This window comes from Eutrigla gurnardus (genome assembly GCF_963514095.1).
Source record: "Eutrigla gurnardus genome assembly, chromosome: 23".
NCBI classification, from domain to species: domain Eukaryota; kingdom Metazoa; phylum Chordata; class Actinopteri; order Perciformes; family Triglidae; genus Eutrigla; species Eutrigla gurnardus.
The window spans coordinates 7,960,939-7,980,843 of record NC_139934.1 but is presented as its reverse complement, the minus strand read 5'-3'; the positions used below and the strand labels follow the sequence as shown (position 1 = coordinate 7,980,843).

Sequence of the window (19,905 nt, the reverse complement as noted above, 5' to 3'; positions counted from 1 at the left end):
TATTTCCAGGCGACGTTAAGGATTGAAGATGAAGCCAAAAACAATAGCTTTCTTATAAAGGCGTGCGCTATAATCCACTTCAAACGGACAAAATAAATCTGGCGTGCTTCAAACTGTGGAAAAGAGGCTTTGGGCAATCTTACTTATACGGCATTTGAAAACAAAGTTTAAAGCTGTGAGACGCAATCCACACATACAACAGTAAACATCAGGTCAATGTGTCTCAGTAGTCTTTACACACACTGATGTTTGAGTATAGAACGGGATGGGAAAACATTATTGATCCACACCACTTCATTAAATGCAACTGCTTGTTTTCAGAAGGAGTTTGATTCCACTGAGATGTAGTGGACTGCTGTGTGTGTGTGTGTGTGTGTGTGTGTGTGTAAGAGGAGGCGATACATGCAGTCAGTGCTCGTAGCAAATGAATGAAGACACCACCACCTACTGCCCCTGAATAGTCATTATCATCCAACAGCAAGAGAATTATTTCTTCGCAAATCTATAGAAAATCTAATTTAATCCCTTCATGACTGTGCTCAGCTATTTCCTGATTAAATCTGGCAAGTACATGCTCAAATCATCCAAAAGCACTACTTAAAGCTCATTAAGTTGATAATTTATTTGCAATTCTAATCAGTTTTTCTGAACTCAAATGCACTTTTCTGCCCTCTGCTGTGTTTTTTCCCTTTTTTTATTCCATTTCAGTCAGTAAATGCAAAACGCCACCTTCCTTTCACTGCTTTCTCTTGCTCTATGATAAATGTGCAACAAAAAGCAGCTCACCTGCTTTCATTCACACTCATTCATCTCTCTTTTCTGGACAACAGAGAATGGGAAACGAAGGCGGTAATCTTACTTTAAAAATTAAAAACAAACAACAACAAAAAAAATTATTTGTGAATAATTTAGCACGATGCCGTTTGAAAAAAAAAAGAAAATAATATTCAGCAGAGATGCATTCTGTTTGAGCTGGTTGGCCCCCGGCCATGTGTTGGTCATTGTTATGCAAGTCTCGTCCGTAGAAAGTGAAAAACACACACTGACGATAAGACGGCAAGGAAGGTTCGTGTGTGTGTGCTGCTCGTTAAATCAAATTACAGAATAAAAATTGCTTCGTGGACAACAATGCAGTGACGTATGCTGCCCTTTTTGGGAAATTACCTCGTTCCAGTAAAGAATCTATTGTTTCGTTCCCGCGTCGCCACTAAGAATGGACTTTTATCAGTCTGCAGATTCTCTTTGTCAAGGGATACGAGCCAGAAAAAAAAAGATTTTGAGGAACTTGCCAAACTGTCCAGGTGAAGGGGTGAAGACATTTTGATAAAACAAAAAAAAAAGCCTGCTATAATCAATATTTAGTCTCCCAGCAGTGCTGTTTCGTGATGCATAAAACAGTCATTTTCAGCATAAATACTTCTAAATGCCCACTAAACGCCATCCGTCCAGCACTAAAGGGATGCAAAATGGGTACAAGTACAAATGACTGTAGTCGACTGTCAGTGTTTACTGCTTGTTTTTACTGCATCAATAGTGGGCAAATCAATCAGTTGTCGAAGGCTAAATCATGAATAGATAATCATTGAATTCGAATTTTGGGTGGATCTCTTTGAATCTACACTTAAATCCAACCTCAAGTGCCAAAATACAAAACAGAATTTTCAAAATGTGCCTAAAAAAACATAAAAAGTAATTTACAATATCTGGTTTGGTCCAAACATGTAAAGCCTGTCATACAGTGCAGTGGATCGAGTGTGAGCTGACCTAAATGTGCGATGCCTCATTGACTCCAGCTCTCAGCAGCGCTGCCAACGTGTGGCCACTGGCACTACATCAATGAAGCCCGCACACTCCGCATCACATTCAATCCACATATACAGTTTCCTGAATGCAGCCAAGTTCCCCTAAAGCCAGGGTGGAAGCACGGCCTCGGGCCTTTCCTCCGCCACGGCTCGGCTCTCCAAACAGTCCCTCGTAGACCGGCGGTTAATAAAACATGTAGGAGTGAGTGATTTACCAATCATAACCTTTCCCCAGCACAAAGATATAATATCCAGCCGATAAATAATTGAAGCAATGAGGGTGGAGGTGAGAGTGAGACAGAAAAAAAAGAGTGCTTTGTTGTGCCACAACTATTAGAGCATGGTTCTATCAATGCTGCTGACAGGTAAATATTACACCCCACATCTTGTTCCATTAATGTCACACAAATTCTGGACAAAAACCACTCTCACCATCACAGGACGGCAGGTCTGACAGATGGAGTACCTACAAATTCTGCATTCGTGGACCTAAAACGCCCGTTTGTTTTGGAAGATTTAAATGGCAAAAATGATATTGCATTTAAATTGTAAAAAAAAAAAGGATAATAGGACGCTATTAGGGGTGTCATCGCTGTGATGTAAACAAAAACTCTGGAAAAACCTGAGGTATGTATGCCTGTTTCCACATTTGTGTGAAATTGTCATTAGCATATGAACTGTTGAGTTATGGCCCAAAAAAAAAGGTGACCTTTGACCGTTCCAGTTAAATCAGTCAAAGTAAATATTTGTGGCAAATTTGAGGAAATGGATTGAAATATCGATGAGGAGAACCCATCACAAAATAGTTTTGCCCGAAAATCCTCATCTAACAATGGAGCCATTTCTATAGCTAACAGTAATATACAATGAATATGTATTAAGTGAGAGAGAATGATGAGAAAATACAGCCCAGCTACTTAGAATTGCAGATTCTAAAGAGAATTCTTGCCGCCATTATTGATGTGACCATTTTGCTCTCTCAGAAAGGAAATTGCTTTGTGAGACTCCAGCTCATAAAATACTAGTCAACCACGTTTTTCTTTCCCCACCATCAAACGTATGACATTATGTCATTGTGGACCATATATTTGCAGTTATTAAAGAGTTTAAAAAGCCTTTTAGGAGCCAAACAAAAAGCATCCAATCGCTAAAAGCCATCAGGTTTTCAGTGAAGGGTTTCACGCAGACCTTTCCTCCGTAACCTCTGAATCTCTAAATGATCCAAGTCTGAAATGTCAAGCTGCACTGAGGTCTGGCACGTCACCATCTCAGCGCTCCTTATCGGTGAAATGAACAGGATAAGACCGAGAGTCCGCCTTTCTGTGTGCAGCCTGCCTCTGTCGACTGATCAGCATCGATCTTTGGGAGAGATTACAGATTTTTCCCTCACTCCTTCGCCGCCACCTGTCACGTCACATAGGATCTTATCTCCTCTCGTCTGGGCGGAGTGGACGCGGAGGTCACGACCCGATGAGTGAGAATTCAAACATACTGCAACACTGTAGGCGAGGAAACTTGCAGGATTTACGGCCGAGCTGCTTCGGCAAATAGTTGAGCAAAGTAAACTGCGATGAAACTAAAATTCAGCACCACAGGTGTCGTGGTAATTTAAATTTTGCAACATCCAACCACCTCTGGGCTTTTTATTTTAATTTCCATTAACTATTAGACAAGTGTTATCTTTCTCGGAGGCGCGCGGTGAGCCGGCTTCCAGGTGACCGTCATCAATCAATCGACTCTGAGCGACGATGAGATCGCCCCGGCTGTTTACAGATCAGCCCGGGGTAAAAGTGGGCGATGTAATGAGGTAACACCTGCAGCGGTATGCTCAGACATGGAAAGCTGCATCCGTGGCTCGTGTTTTTCCAAATGAGGCTGTCACGTTTACTGAAGCGGCACCTTATGAAGGGGAAGGCAATTATAAGCTGTGAACTGGGGCAATCCTCGGCGTCGCGGCGTTGTTCAATCAGCCACGGTGCGCCGCGGGGTAACTCTGCTACCGAGCACTTACTTTGTGGACTCTGGGTGACTCTCATTCTCACTCCGCCAGGTGCGTGTGCACGCATACGTTTGGGAGAATTTGCGGTTTCCAACCCTTCATTCTTAATCTACACAGACCTCAAATGATCCAAGGAAAGAGTGGGTGTCTACAAGTATCACTCAGCTTCAAAAGGGAACGGTCATTCAGCCCATTGAGTGTTATTTATGGTTATAATAAATGTGTAGGTGCAGACCCTGTGGTGCCTCATCGTTCAGGGCTTAGTCATGGAGTTCAAGCTGCTTTAAATGTGTGTTTTTGTGCTTTATAAATGACAAGGAAAGCCCACTCTGGCTTCTCTTAAGCAATGCTAGCCTCCGTTAGCGACTGTCAGTCATTTTCACAAGACATGCTAGTCCACTAGATTTTTATCAGCAAGTCAAAATTCATTCATGATGATTTGTGTAAAAAAAAAATCAATAGCTTTGTCTGCGAACGGACAGCAGCACAGAAGTCAGGGCAGTGTGCTGGGGCTGATAACATTGACCTGCTTGTCTCCGCGTCTTAGCCACGTTTAGCTCTGACACGGCTATCTGACAGCTCGCCGCCGACAGCACGTAGCAGGACACGGGTCGCCGTCGCTGTCATCAGCGCGCCAGTCAAACCTCGCCGCGAGTGCAAAGGTCAACGGAGAATATGCATTAGCAGGAGCAATAAAAACAGAGAAGACAAGGAGGACATAAAAACGGTAGACAGAGTACACAAACGGCTGGAGCCACTGCCCGGGAGGATGACATACAACAAGTGTAGTTCATCAGCGGGAAAAGGACGCTAAGGGGAAATCAATGCAGGTGGGTATTTCTTAAAGGAATCGTGAATTTGGATGCAATTAAACTGCAATGAAAACTGTAAATTTAAGTTGATGGGTCAAACCAAAAGTGAAAACAGGAGTGACTACTGGACATTCAAAAGGAAGGGAGGAGTCCACTGGGAGGGTAATGCTGCTCTGTTTCTCTACATTCTGCAGTGTTAGATGAGCTTCAAGCTCCCCTGTGGACGAAACAAAACACATTAAATGCATTTGCTCCATCAGCATTTCTTCTTCTGTGGTCTTTGTGGGCCCATGTAGGGAATTTATCACAAGCAGTGCGACAACAAAGAAAACAGAGTCGCGCTTATAAAAACACGGCTCCATAGTCATGGTCAAAGAATGTACAAGGTACCTTTAAGAGGTTAATGGCACAAGACACAGGCAAATCCTGGTGAATGGTATATTAATATTATTACATCATTTTTACAGCATATCCACTAAAGCCTCCTTAAATCCAGCATTGACGCTACATCCTATTGGGCAAACATAATATTCCCCTTTATTAGACACAATTACAAATGAACACAAATATTTAACTTTCCCCCTTCAAGCCAAGACGAACGGTAACCATAGTGATATGAAGCTAAATATTCCATGCAAGGGGTATTCCGAAGGGAGGTTTTGGTTAATAATCTCGCTCTACTAAATATGCCAGTATTCCATTCCTAGTTAATTGTGTAGAGACATGCCTTTCCATAACGACATTACATGAGAGGAAATCATTTATTGGAGGGGTTTTTTTGTTCATGAAGCAGATCACTTCCCAGCAGAGCAGGCAGGAGAATAAAGTCGACATTTAAATGAGCCAGAAGAGAACTAATGCTCAATATGTAAACAGCGCTGATTTCAAATATGCACATTATATTAAATGTATTTGTTTATTCTACAGCGTATGTATCGGTGGCTTTATACACAGCCGAACACTTCCAACTAAAACGCTTTTCCAATCAAGGCAGAAGACGCTCTGACCTAACAAGACTGCCTGCAGAGCGAGCAGGAAGCTAATTACAGCGCCGTGCTCATGGATTGTGAAACCCAGTCACCAGCAGCTCCCTTATCGTTGCCGTGATTGATGAGCGAGTGCGACTAATGCCCGTGGAAACACCACTAACGGTGTTTAATTCGCTGGAAAGCTACGAGGCACAACGTGAAGCCTGTAATACCTGTCTGAGACTCCCAGCCATTATCAAACTTTAGAAGGAATTGCAGAGTGTTAGAAACTCCCGTCGCAGGATAATACCCGACCAATTTGTTTTGAATTCCAGAGGAAGGCAATAAAGAGCGCGTTAGCAATGCTAACATGAATAGAAATCATGGTAGAGATATTAAAAAAAAGAGACGGATGGCTTTCTAACTCGGGAGATGAATACACATTCAATTTCAGAAAAAGAACGATGCCAAGATCCCTCTATTCAACCACTGGGCTGTGAAGGTCTCCCAGATATGTTTTAAAGTCAAAGTCTGGCTCATTTAGGGCCGCGGTCATCCTTTTTGCAAGTTAATGTCACTTCATTTAATGCATTTATGAATCTTTAATAGCTACGGTATTCTATTGCCTGATTGTAAAGCACTTTGTGGCTGATAAACGGACTGCATTAATATTGTGCCTTTCTACCTAACTCGATGTAGCACTTTAAAATTTAGTACTACACACACATATTCAAACACTTCTTCTTCCCCCCTTTGTTACATTGGTTTTAAACATGCAAGGTAATTCAATTGGAACCGTTATTTGGTAAATTGTTTGAATGGTGAAATGTATTTAAATCATCTGTCGGTCCAACTGTTGATTTATTCATGCTGTTAGTAACTGTTGAAAGAGAAAGCTGGCTTTGCTTCCATTAGCTCTCCTCTTCAATATCACAGTGTGGCTGGTGGAGACAGTGAGCTTTGGTTCCCCCTACTGGCAGATGAAAGGGAACTGAGAACCAAAAACACATTATTAAAGTGTTTTCCTCTCCTCTATATTCCCAACTTGAAAAGATGCCCTTTAGCTTAAAGTACAGCACATTTTATATACTTTCTACAGATGAGCTTCCTACTCAGACACGTTGTGCAAATAATAGAAGATATATCCATTCTTTTTATACTGGTGGATTCTTTGGCTCACAAAACTAGTGCAATATGATGTTTTATTATCCATACAAGTTTCAAAGTGTAATAAAAAAAAACATCATCCCCAAACACACATGTAAAAGCCACACAATGGTCCAGATTAAGCCCCTTCATTCTTCTCGTCCTACTCTGAGAAGTCATGTGTTGAAAAGCACCATATGCATTAAGACACACTCTTAGCAAATGCTATTATGATGCAAACTCATATTTACTCCTTTGTCCATTCACACAGGAACATATCAGGTTCCTCTATGCATCCAAAAGCATGTGCTTCCTGTGATAAACAAGGAAACCAAGAGAATTGTTGAAGCCGTGCACAGCTTAAGTCTGGTAGCTCTCGCTGAGCAGCCTGGATCCATTTAGATTCTAGCTCACTCCCAGTTCTCTACTTAGTAACAGAAACACATGTCGTATTACAGCTTTGCATCACACCTATGCACCACACGCTGCTCGAGAAAAACACAGAATGTATAGCCTGATCCCTAAACGCAGGCCTGGTGGCTTCAGCAAGGATTTAGAGTTAAACCAGTAACAATGGGGCTGGATGATGTGTCACAGTCGCTCTAAAACACAACATATGGGTGCAGGAAGGCTCGACTGAGTGGAGACAGGTGAGGCTGTTGGCATGGAGAATGCTTTTAACAGTTGGATGCAAGCATTGAGAAGAAAAACCGTGAATCAGAAGCAGAAAATGTTATTTTCGGATTGTTACATCCTGGTGCAAACTCGCACGCTTCATCCTGCTGTGGCCTGTCTGCTCTCTCTGTCTGTGAGACTGGGAGTGCAGAGGGGTGTGACAAAGTGGGGGTGTTTGACCTGGGAATGAAAACGGGCTGCAGAAGACGAGTAAATAATAGGAGAGGAGAAAATACAGGCAGAGTGCAGGGTCTCTGCAGACACACCTCCACACGCTTCTAGTGGGTCATTAGTTTCCTGCAAATGTATGTTTCCAATACATAAATCATGCACACTTTTATTAACTATGTGCTCATTTGCATATGTTGCCCTGAACAGAAATCTAAACATAAAGCGAGGCTCAAGTCTTGAGTCAAAGCTTTTTACAGAGAGAATTTTGGACATTTATCACTCCATATATCTGAAAATACTCACATCCATTCCCGTTTTTAGGAATAAAATGGGAATAAAATGTCACATATATCCGGCTATGAAAGATAAATGATGCCTTAGAGGAGAAAATCCTTAAAAGACATCTATTGTGAAATCATTTTTGCAAGATTAGGGCAAACATGTTAGCAAATAATACTTCCCTTCCCCTTTAATCGCATGAAAACTTTCTGAAATGTTCTGTTGAATTAAAGGCATTAATGATTCATGAATTCGGTGAATCCACAAATGCAAAGTGTGGTCAAATCTAATCTTCAAGAAAATGCATGATGGAAGCGGTTTTGTAAATGGATGCATTTGTTACTTCCTGGCTGGTGAAAGCCACACATGCAGGGGAATAATTTGCCAAAACTGCTATATCAAAGGCAGCCCTTGTCAGCTGTCACGTCTCCGCAGGCTGGTGGCACTCCACTGTCACTCACTGTCACACCACTAAAGAGAGGCACGGAGACTGAAAAGAACCGTTTGCGTCCGGCTGTGTTGCAATTCTATTTTTAACCATAAGCTATCAAGTGGGAGAGTAGCCTACCACAGACTCATGAGCAGTGCTATACATTTTGTTCGTTACTTGTTGGATTAGTTGTTGGCAAAATCTATTTTATACAATAAAAAGCAAGTTTAGTTGCACCTCTAATGGGACATTCATCCTTGATTTTCATAATCAAAACCAATCAAACCCTTCAAATATCGGTCTTTGCTCTTTTTGCTTGCTATTAGTTTGTGAGTGCAGTGCCCACAATGAATACTGGGTAATGTAGGCACAGTCGAAAACTTCTACTACAACAACTTTAAATAAGCAACCTTGTAGATGCTCTATCGTACGACTTTCATTATAACTTTTGAGAAAATAAAATGACAATGATGAAGCTTTTTCCTGTTCTTCAAAGAACTCCAATTAGTTCTGGTTAAAATTGTTCTAACAATTAAATAATTAAATAAGGCACATGAAATATTAATTCATTAATTGTCTGGAAAACGTTCCAAAATGACATAAATCAGAAATTTGTAAATCGCTCAGATTTCTGTTTAGGAGTGGTGAGTAATTGACATGTTTGGCTTTGTAAATCATTTTCCATCTGTTTCTATTGAAATAAGATGTATTTTTTTCCAAAGATGGAATCTGTAAAAACATCATCATTATTCAAACAATGTATCAGAATTCATGTATTTCAGACCACCAGTGCCAGAACAAACAGACTGCATATCTTAGTACATGGACCAATATAACGTGTGAATGGGATTCTTCCTTATTGCACGTTTTAAGTGGCCGTTTATATAAATATGACTTTTACACATAGATTTGAGAGAGTAAGTAGTAAAAGCCTATAAGGTTTGAAAGAAAACAAGCTTGAATGGATGCAGTCGACCTTAAATTGAGTGAGAAAAAGAAGCACATATTTCACTACTATGTAAATAACTTGTGAAAGCCCAGCCATAAGGCAAACAGCTCTGCAGCCTGTACTGTACTGTATAGCTTATAAATAACAAGTGGTCTTCAGTGCCAGAGAGAGACAACTGAATATTAGATTCACACTTTCATGGGAATGAATCAGCATTTCATCCTACAGCACCTCGACAAATCTCCAGTGGGCACAGGTTCAGCCATTGTTCTCGGCTAAGCTACGTGGAAAACACAGAAGAGGGAGAGAAACCCGAAGCAAAGTTTGTCTTTCACATCAACTTTAGCGTAAGTGAACACAAATTAACATATTAAGAGTGACGTAACTTTGTGCAAAACTTTTAGAGTTAAAACAAAACTTCCTCCTCTGCAACTACCCCATTATCACAGTTTGTAAAAAGATCATATCCGCAAATGCCAGCATGACACTGTCCAGCTCTCATTTGGGTAAATAATGAACAACAGATAATGCAATCTTTCACATCCAATCTATATTTAAGTCAAATGTAATAAACCAGCCATAACAGACTTATCTGATGTCGAATTAAAGCTTGAATTGAGATGAAGCGTCAAAAACAAAAGGATTTAAATCATAATGTCAGACTGTAATAAACGACCCGCATGAGTCATCCTGACCGTTGGCACCAAAGTCAGCTGATTCAAGTAGCAACTTATTAAATTAAAAAAGCATGAAGGACAGCTGCAGAGGCTTTGGTTTCATTAGTGCATATGATGTGAAGGAATACGACTAAACATCCTGAGAGGCATTTTGCCTTCATACACATTTAACGGATAATAATCTCCACTGCAAACTCACCGTATTACAGTCTCTTTTTAAACTTGGGGAACAACAAGTGGCAGATTACAACTCAAAGAGGAGACAAAAACACATCCCTTCCAAATAGGATTTCCTTACCGTCGTAGCCGGTTGATAACAGACCAAACCGCTCCAGCACCTTTACAATGAGGACCACAACCACCAGCACGGCAATCATTTCCATCCCCTCCAAGTTCATAGTCAACATGTCGGACGGGTCACAGCCTGCCCATGACCAGAGACTCAGAGCTCAGCGTGCAGCGCTGTCTGCAGGCCATTAAACTCCACTTAAAAGCCCCTGCATCTCTGGGTCTGATGAGAGACTGGGACAAGTCAGGGAGGGAGGGAGGGAGGGAGGGGGAGATGAAGAAGTGTGTGGAGGAGAGAGGAAGGAGGGGAGAGATGGAGTAGCAAGGATAAAGATGAGGGGGCGTGAGGAGAGAATTGGGGGGGAAAAAAAGAGACAGGGTGGAGAGAGGTGGTGGGATGAACCTGAGAAATGAGAAATGATGGAGATACTAGAATGTGAAAAAGAGGAGATGGTTGTGATCCACCAGTTGCTGTGGCATACAGAGTGGGTGCAAAGGTCAAAAGCACCTGTCACGATTTTATGTTGAACATGACAAGGATGCTAGGCGTCAAACGCATTGTAATTCTAGATACACTCATGTTTATGGATAGTAGCCAATTATCAGGTTGTTGTTGGTGCAGATTCAACTCACAGCTTTAAGAACGACCAAAACTGCTGTTAAAAATACTCTCCATTTCTTGAAATAATGCCAAAATTAATATGATTTTAATTCTGGACTGGTCCTTATGTTAAGCCTTCTTCTCCCTCCTCTTGTCTGAGGATTATAAACCATAACAATCAGTTTTTGCACTGATTAGGGCAAAGAGAGCAATTGTCCTTCAATCAGCATTCATACATTTAATCAAAGTATGAATGATAAAGGGGAATTCTATGTTTAAGTTGGGGGTCAATGATGTATGATTACCATTTTAGTCATGATGAATGCCATATTTCATAAAATAAATCAGCTGATTATATTATTTCACATTAAACTAGATCATAATTGTAGAAATAGATAAAAAATAGCACATCCACATTAGCATCTCATTCTTGTTTTCCACAATAATGAATCAAAGCTATACTTTAAGACTATACCTGCAACACACTTCACTGTTAGATTTATTCAGGACTGTCTCCTTGAGATTCTCCATCTCGTCTTCCAGAGAGGTAAAAGATTGACATTTAAACAGACAACCTGCGAAGATTTCATCTCTGCGGTCCCGAGAGAACCAAAGACTTATCCCAAACACCGTCTGAGTGTTTCACTGACAGGAAGAACACCATGTCGATACCCTTTGAAGCAAATGACGGTAAAAGATTTCCCATATTCCTCCGTTAAGGGAACTAATAACGGGTATGATTGAGCTACGTGGCTGCAAAAGAAGCTGTGGGCGGACGGATCAGTGCAAAATGTCAGCCGGAGCAATAATCCCATTGTGTGTCACCTCACCGTCAGCTGGACTTAAAATAACGCAGGAAACCTTAAGAGATGACAGGAGAGAGGTCAGAGAGAAAGACAACACGGCAGAGAAGAAAGGTTGCGAGTTGAAATGTGTCTGCGGTCGGCGGCAGTTGACGAAGCAAAAGAATGGTGTATTAACATGTAATAAAATGCTCCACCTTTTAAATCCACGGCCATTTCCTTCACTGGATCATAACGATACTTTGAACTTACTTTTTGCGTCTTTTTTTTATTTTATTTTGATACGATGCAACACCAGAACGTGACCTAAATCTCAAAAGAAACTTCCTGCTCTTTCCAACATCTGCTTTTGCATAGGGTGTAATCAAGGGCCCTTGGCTAATGGTAATGAAAATAATAATCATGGTTGGTATCATCAGCACACAGTATGCTGTATCAATCAGCGTGTGATTGGCTGATGAAGGTAATTGCCGGTGTGGAGGGTTGTGGTGTGTTAAAGCTGGGAGCACACGCTGTACTGTGGGGGGGGGGGGGGGGGGGGGGGGACGTCTGCAACACCTGCAAACTGCTGCATGAGAAAATACACTGGGTTATAAGTCAGTGGGAATATAGTTTATATAACGGTTATAGTTAAACAATGTTAAGTGGTGAAGAGTTTATGACATAACAGTAAAATTACAAGAAATATAGACTGGGTTTGATATTGCTTGTGCTGCTTGTCCCTTAATGGCTTTCATTTCTGCTTAAAGGGTTTTCTTTATTGTGTGCAAATCCCCTTAAAGCCCGATAAACTCATATTCCTCTGAACACAGGTGCTTTTTTTTTTTTACTCATTGCCACATGCCTCACCCCGTCGCTGGAAACACCCACTAATGCCAATTTGTATCAACCTGCAGCTGAAAATAGTCCCAAATGCCCCATTTCCTCCAGTTTGAGTAACATCCCCTTAACAATACTGCACCCTGCAGTTTTAGGACATTATTCCACCTTCTTTAAAAAGTTAATACACGTATGACCCAATAATAATGATCTACATCTTCAGTAGGAACTAATTGGTGCTGAGAGCCACAGAAAACTGGACAGTAAGTAGAAAAGAAGAGTCTTTTCATGGGATTTGGTGCCATTAATCAAGGTGATGCACCTGTGGTTGGATGGCATGCAGGTAATAACTCTTCTTATGTGAATGAATAAACGCAAAAAAAAAAAAATCTGTTTCCTTATGTTGACTTAAATCAACTTACAATTGAATTCCCATCGCCAGACAAAGTGCAGTGCTGCAAAAACGCCATTAAACTAATTAGCGTCTTCCATTTGTTTGGAGAAATTACACAATAAGGCCCCATTGGCCTGTAACCTTCAAATAATATGGTTAATTGCCAATTAATGTGATTTGGGTCTTGCTAATTTCACAGTAATGGATCGGGCTACAATGAGTTTGCAGTCAAATGTGTTGTGCGAGACATTTTCTCGGAAACACGACACAAAGAACTCGCATGCAATCCAATCAAACGTGCTCTTTGTTTTAATAGAAAACACGATTAAAAGGGCATTCGGAGTGAAATCTTGCTTCATAAGTATTTCAAATAATCGGAATGAACTTTGAGAAGGTTTGATATTTAACGACCTGACAGGACCCAGAATTAACACCCTGCTTCCTACAATATGACCATCATTCAAACCCTGATTGGAAAGGCATTGCATTTCGTCAACCAGCCGTTAACATACACTCTGTTATCTTCCACCTCTTCTTCTGCTTGTTGTCTGGAATTTGCTGCCATCAAGTGGACAATGCAAGAAGTAACAACTCAAAGCTCTGATCATAATAGAAATGGCTGATGAATGGATCAAAACAACATCAATCTTTAGTTATTAGTGCATTATTATATTCACCTAACAGCAATTCATTATCTGCATAATGTTTTATGAATATGCCCAGTTTCAACATGGTTATCTAATGTGTATCTGACATCATACGACAGGCAACATCCTACAAACCATCTATATTATGGTGCAGAGGGAGGGTTTTAAATATAATAATAATACTGCGCCCTGTGGTATCTGTGTCTGAGCGGGGCTAAGCCCACTCTTCTTCTCTGAGCAGGATTCACGACGTTAATTGAGCCCTCTTAATGCTGTCCAGCGTGCCCCCGTGGGAACGCAGCGACTCATTTCACAAGACAAACTGCTGCGTCGGTAAAAAATCCAAAACAACTTAACGGCCCGAAAAAAAACAACTGATGCGGCCTCTCTTTTCAATTTAAATGCTAATTTAGACAAAAACGTATACAGTTTAATGACACAGTGACTTTGAAAAGAGCCGAGGCTACATGTTGCTGATAACAAGAAACCCAGAGGGGGGGGAGTGGGAGCTGTACAAGTGGCCCTTTTCATTTCCCTTTTCACATTAACATAACATAAATATGCATATCTGATGTCTTTTACACGCCATGGCTTAATAAAATCAATGACATTTTACAACATCTGGGAGAAGAAATCCATTTCATTTGGAGATCATTTTCCAGTGGGAGACTTTAGATGGGTCTTTTTTTAAAATGCAAGGCAGGCCTTGTATGAGAAACACGTCGAGAGGTGTTGGACTGGTCCTCGACAGAGTGCCGCTCTGCAGCTCAGAGTCATTTGTAAAGGACAATTAGGTTCTGAACATCGAATTCCCCCCATAATAATGACCGCAGGGGCATTGACCAGAGGACTTCTCATTGGCTTGTAGTTCATACTGTGATATGGATCAATGGACTCGCACCTGAGGTGAGAGGAGAGTGCTGGAGAGCCCATGTGCATACCAAATGTTCTCTCCGTCACATTGTGAGATCCGCCCGGCACCTCGGAAACGACACGAGCGGCTCCGTGAGAAATGCTGCATGCGACAGATGGATCGGAATCATTTAATGAGAACGATTCGGTTCATTTTTACATTTTCCTGACCGCCTATGAATACAGTTTATACGGCGAAAAACGATGCCGTTAATCAAACTTTCCAAAATGACGCTGAGAAAGTTGCCCGTTATCCTCGACTCATGCATCTAAAAAGCTCACACTGCTTATTTATAGAGATGTTGGCTCTGAACGTGTCTTTCACGTGATCAGGCTATAAGCGCGTGAGCATGGTGCGAGGTGGCATTGGCTACCCCTAAAAAACGACAGCTGCTCTCCCTGTCGTCGGCCCCGACGTCTCCACTCAGTTCGGTAAACACCAGAAGGCCACCGACAAGAACCGCGCTGGACATCTCCATCGGCCCGTGTGTTAATGTCACCAGGAATTAGCTAATAAACTGTCTGTACTCTTTATTCCACCAGTTGGTAGTTTGAGTCATCGTTAATGCTTCGCTGTCCAGATGCACCTATCTCACTCCCACACAACATCTACTCATAACACCAACAGGCGTATTGGACCATCATCTTTTGTCATGTAGATCAGTGCGGCAATGGGAATTAATGGAGGTATCACTTTGGGTAATGGAGTGGTATGAAGGTCTCTCAGATAGTGCATGTTTTATCACTCTGTCCCCATCTGAAGAGCATCACATGCTGTAGTGTGAACCAGTGTTACATGATCTGTCTTTTTTGTTTTTGCAGTTTCTTGTTAAATGCAACAAGAAAAACATGGAACGTTTCATTATCAGTAGATGTTTGGTTGAAGGAACCACATTTTTTTAAGGATTCTTGCTAAAAGAAGCATTTAAAACAACTGCAGCTCATAAAAGCTAATGCCAATAATTGTCATTTCTGTAATCCGCAGTAGTCCAAAGTGTTATTTTTTTCTTCCTGCGTGTGAAATATAATTTTTTTCTGCTACTCTTATCACTTTGTGTGAGAACAGAAAGCGTAATTTGCATTTTCTGAGGACTAATCACCACTCTTAATGATAATCATCAACCATCTGCTGTGTTTTCCTGACTATCTGCTTGAAAACACTACATCCATCTCCAGCGTGTGTAATATGACACAGTGCATGTCTAATATCTACGGTGAGACTGCATCTGGATCTCATGTTCTCCTTTCTAGGTCCCTGAAAAGTGCTTACAATGCACACACCTGTCTATCTGTGATCTATTGCTTGAGAGAGTCCCTCTTTCATTTTCTTCTTTCTCTCCCAACAGCACGGTGAAACATGACTTACTCCACTCTAAGTGTCGTCAATCGCGTCTCGTCTCCCATCGCTAATTATCTAACAAGTTATTGTCGGCTGGCCACCCACTAAATATTTCATTGTTCTCTAATAAAGAGCTGACATCCTCGCCTTTTGTTGCAGCGACAAGCTGTGACGTTGATGCTGATCGGCACACGATTGCAGGGAGACGGAGATGTAACGTAAGGCTGTGAGAGTGGATGTGGTCCGATCGATATTGGGGGGAAAAGCAAATAAAGTGGAGCAAGTTTGCAGAGTTTGGACTGAAATGTTTGCTAAAAAAAAAGAGAGAAAACAGCAGAGTGACGGGGAACTTTCTGGACACCTACACACTAAACACACACACACACACACACACACACACACACACACACACACACACACACACACACACACACACACACACACACACACACACACACACACACACACACACAGTAATGTATGTTAACAACACATCCACTGCACAATATAAAGACGGACCAAAAAATCTTCTCCAACAGGCAATTACCCATCTTCTTAGGCAATTCATTTATCTGCTAGCTCGTTAAAAAATGACCAAATGAAACTCCTCTTCCCATCAAGCCTACCTGTAGTCTTGCGCCTTTGTTTTGGCTGGAGAGAGAAGATAACCATCAAAGCCCCCATGATGCCCTTCACACCTTCTCACTTTAGTGATCCGGAAAGTCCTGCTAGATTTCGCACACTTTCACTCCCCACGACGTGTTGAGAGTGAGAGAAAACAAAAAGAGATGCTCTACATGAAGAAGAATGAAATCCCCCGGTCCGAGCTCCTCTTTTATATATTCGCCCCGGCTAGGTGGGCAGCGCGAAGAGGATTAGGAGTGGGAGTGAAACATGCGCGCCTCTGTTGAGTTTTTTGAATTTGGACGCTCCGCAGCCCCCTCCCTCCCCTCTATTTTCCCGCTCTGAAGTGCGAGCTCGCCATCTGATCTCTGCTCTGCAAAAAACGCCACTTTGTACCAGTTGAGCACGCTCGGGGAAAGAGCTGGCAACCCCTCCCCGACAGATCTCTCCTCACACGGGGAGGGGGAGATGGGAGGAAGGGCAAGAGAGAGCTCATGCTGGAGATAACCATTATTCCTCCTCACTAGCTGCCTTTTAACTACGTCTCCTGCTGAGGGACGGGAGTTGAAAAACCATGCTGACGTCTTGGGCTGCCAGTGGCTAGTTATATTTAAATTATGCACAAGCAATGATGGGAGAGCGCTGTCAGTGATAATAACTAGTGATGCTGACGAGCCGTTTTATAAACAGATTAATGAAAGAGCGTATAATGCTGACAGTCTTGGCCACGGAGAGAATAAACACATTAAAGGGGAATGACACCTACGACCTCCGGAACAATCCATCAACACTGTATATGAGAAAGATTACATGTAATTGAAATACTGAATACTGATAGTCGTCACAAGTGCAAGTTCAAGTGAAAGTTATTTCCCACCACACAATACAACCTATGAAAAAAGAAAAAGAAAAGGTGATTGCCTCTTCAGGGTTGATCCAGGGTTATTCGGCAGACTGGGATCGACTTTAGGGATCCTTTAGGATTACGATGAAGGTCTGCAGGTCACAATCGTGTTCCAGAGCCCATCGTTTGCTCCGAGCGGGTGAAAAAAACACCACAGAGATCAAAAGGAGGGAAAATATGATGAAAAAATACTTCCACCAACTGAACCACCCACGTGCAATTCATCCCATTTCCTGGCAGTCCATTTCGGAAACATGACGGCCAACCACTGCAATCGAGTATCAATTTGCACCTGCTCCATAAACCTGCTTCCTGTACGTACTTTGTTGCTCTCAGGCCACCTACATCACAACAACACACACACACACACGCACACGCACACACACACACACACACACACACACACACACACACACACACACACACACACACACACACACACACTAAAGCCATGACTGCAGCCGTTCTGAAAGTCAAGGACCTTTGAATCTCCCCAATGTGCACTCCATTTCTTTTTCTCTAAAAAAAACAGTCTGGCCAACAATGGATGCAATTACTTCCTGCATTATAATACCTACACCCGCCTTGAAAAAAAAGCCCTTCCTTTGTGTGCACATTGCTGTTTAGGTACCTGGGTTTTGATTCAATCTCAATAGGGATTTACAAAAGGCCAATGCAATTTATACAGGTTGTACAAAACAATTGTTTTTGCCTTCAGTTCCATCAACACGAACATAAACATTTCCTATATCTATACTTCCATATGATTTAGTATGCCAGAGACAGATTTAGTATGTCCCAATACACAGTATGTCCAGAATCCGACCCATAATCCTCTTTGCAGTGGATACATGAGCATTAGGGTCAAAGTTCAGGGGGCAACGTTATGATGAAGTGGTACGTCTCCATACTAACATGCTAAGGCTTTAGCCCCCAAGTTTGGCGATCGGACCAAATCAGCTGAGCGTGGCCTTTCAAAGGGGAGCCTAATTATGTTGGAGCGGTAATGACTTTTCATTAAATTAGACACTCCAGAGAATAGAGTGGAATAATGAAACGTCCCAGGGGTAAAGCATCTCCGCACACACACCAAGGCGTATTCCACACCACTTCAGGAAAAAAAACAATCTGATTAACTACATGGGATTTGAGAAACAAATTGAAAATGGCAGCGCGAGCGTTTTATAATTGAAATGAAGTTGAATTTAAGTGCACAGAGAACCCCCCCCCCATATCATCACATAGCGATAACGTCCTCAATGAGAATTAGGCCTGGTAATTTCAAGGAGTAATGTTGAGAACGGCAAGGCGAGGTTTTTGCAGAGCGCCAAGTGTGTGCAGAGGCAGAGAGATGCATTCAAATGGAATAAAACTGTAAAAAGTGCAATTTAAAAACCAATAAAAACAAGCAGATGAAATAGCTATGGATCACGATCATTTAAAGTGCAGTAAACAATGTTTCCAGCTCTGATTTCAATGAGCTTCCTGCTCCCCTCAGGCATTCTGGGAGTTTGTTCCACAGGTGGGGAGACACTAACGAGGCGACCGATTCCTGGTTATAGATGCAAAGACTCGTTATAGACGAGGCTGGAGTTCATCTCAAGTATGTAGGTCTCTGCTTCCCACAGACCACCCACACACTCGATATGCCATTAAGTGGTGGGCTACAAGCATTTTCTTCCCTTTCCACCCCACATAACCTTTCTTCCTGCTCTCTTTGCCGTTGATCAATGCGACGCCACATACAGCGCTTCATTAAAAAGGAACATTTGGAGTCTGTAGGTGTTTGTGACTCAGACGCAGAGCGGCTTTTTGAACCGACGGTGAGGCAAACGGAAATGTAGACGAGCCATCGGCGCAGGAAGCTGCAGGGAACAGCTGATGCATGAGGGGAGCGAAGGATCAGACAAGTTTAGCTGCACAGAGGTGGCAAAAACAAGGGATTCTATACTCTTGAAATACACTTTCATAAAGCCTTGGTCCATTTCCTTACAAGCTAAGGCACCAGAGAAACACATGGAAAATAATACAAAGTGCACTGAGAAGCACTGCATCAACAACTCATCATATCATTAAAAAATGTTTCCCATTTCTAGTCATTAGATATTTCTGTCAGATGTTTAATCTCACAGCATTGAGCAGTCTAAGCCAGTTTCATGAGAGAATTTATTCTCATTTAATCCCAATTAATCAAAGTCACAGATGGTTTTTAGCAATGATTTTGTCTTCTTGGTGTTTACCTCTGATATATTAATCAATTAACCACTTAATCAATTGAAACTCATTATGGATTTATCGGTTACATTTTTGTAATGAGAAAATAAAGAGATGACCACTGTGTTGACCACTGTTTTTCTTATATAATACTAATTTAATATATATTAGTGTTTTTCTTTTTACTGCTATAATTAAAAAAAAATGTATATTCATTTGCTAGCTGAATTAATTGATATAAATTAAAAGCTATGAATATTTTGCTTCTGCAATGGCCCGTTTATGCCAGGAGGATGATTGATTTAATCTCCAGAGGAACAGTACTCATATTGTCCACTAAGTGGCAGCAAAACAACATGAAGAGTGAATCCCAGTCACCTTTTGCATTTTAAAAGAGTCTCAACTTTATCATGATGTTGACTTAAGTTTTAATGACAGTCAAGACAATGAGT

The 19,905-nt window shown here is 41.6% G+C and overlaps 1 protein-coding gene across 2 annotated transcripts in view; it reads right to left on the bottom strand.

The window, feature by feature from the left end:
- kcnip4a (potassium voltage-gated channel interacting protein 4a) overlaps nucleotides 1–19,905 on the bottom strand; it is an 87,101-nt gene that overhangs the window by 24,371 nt on the left and 42,825 nt on the right. The gene's annotated exons all lie outside the window — the stretch shown is intronic.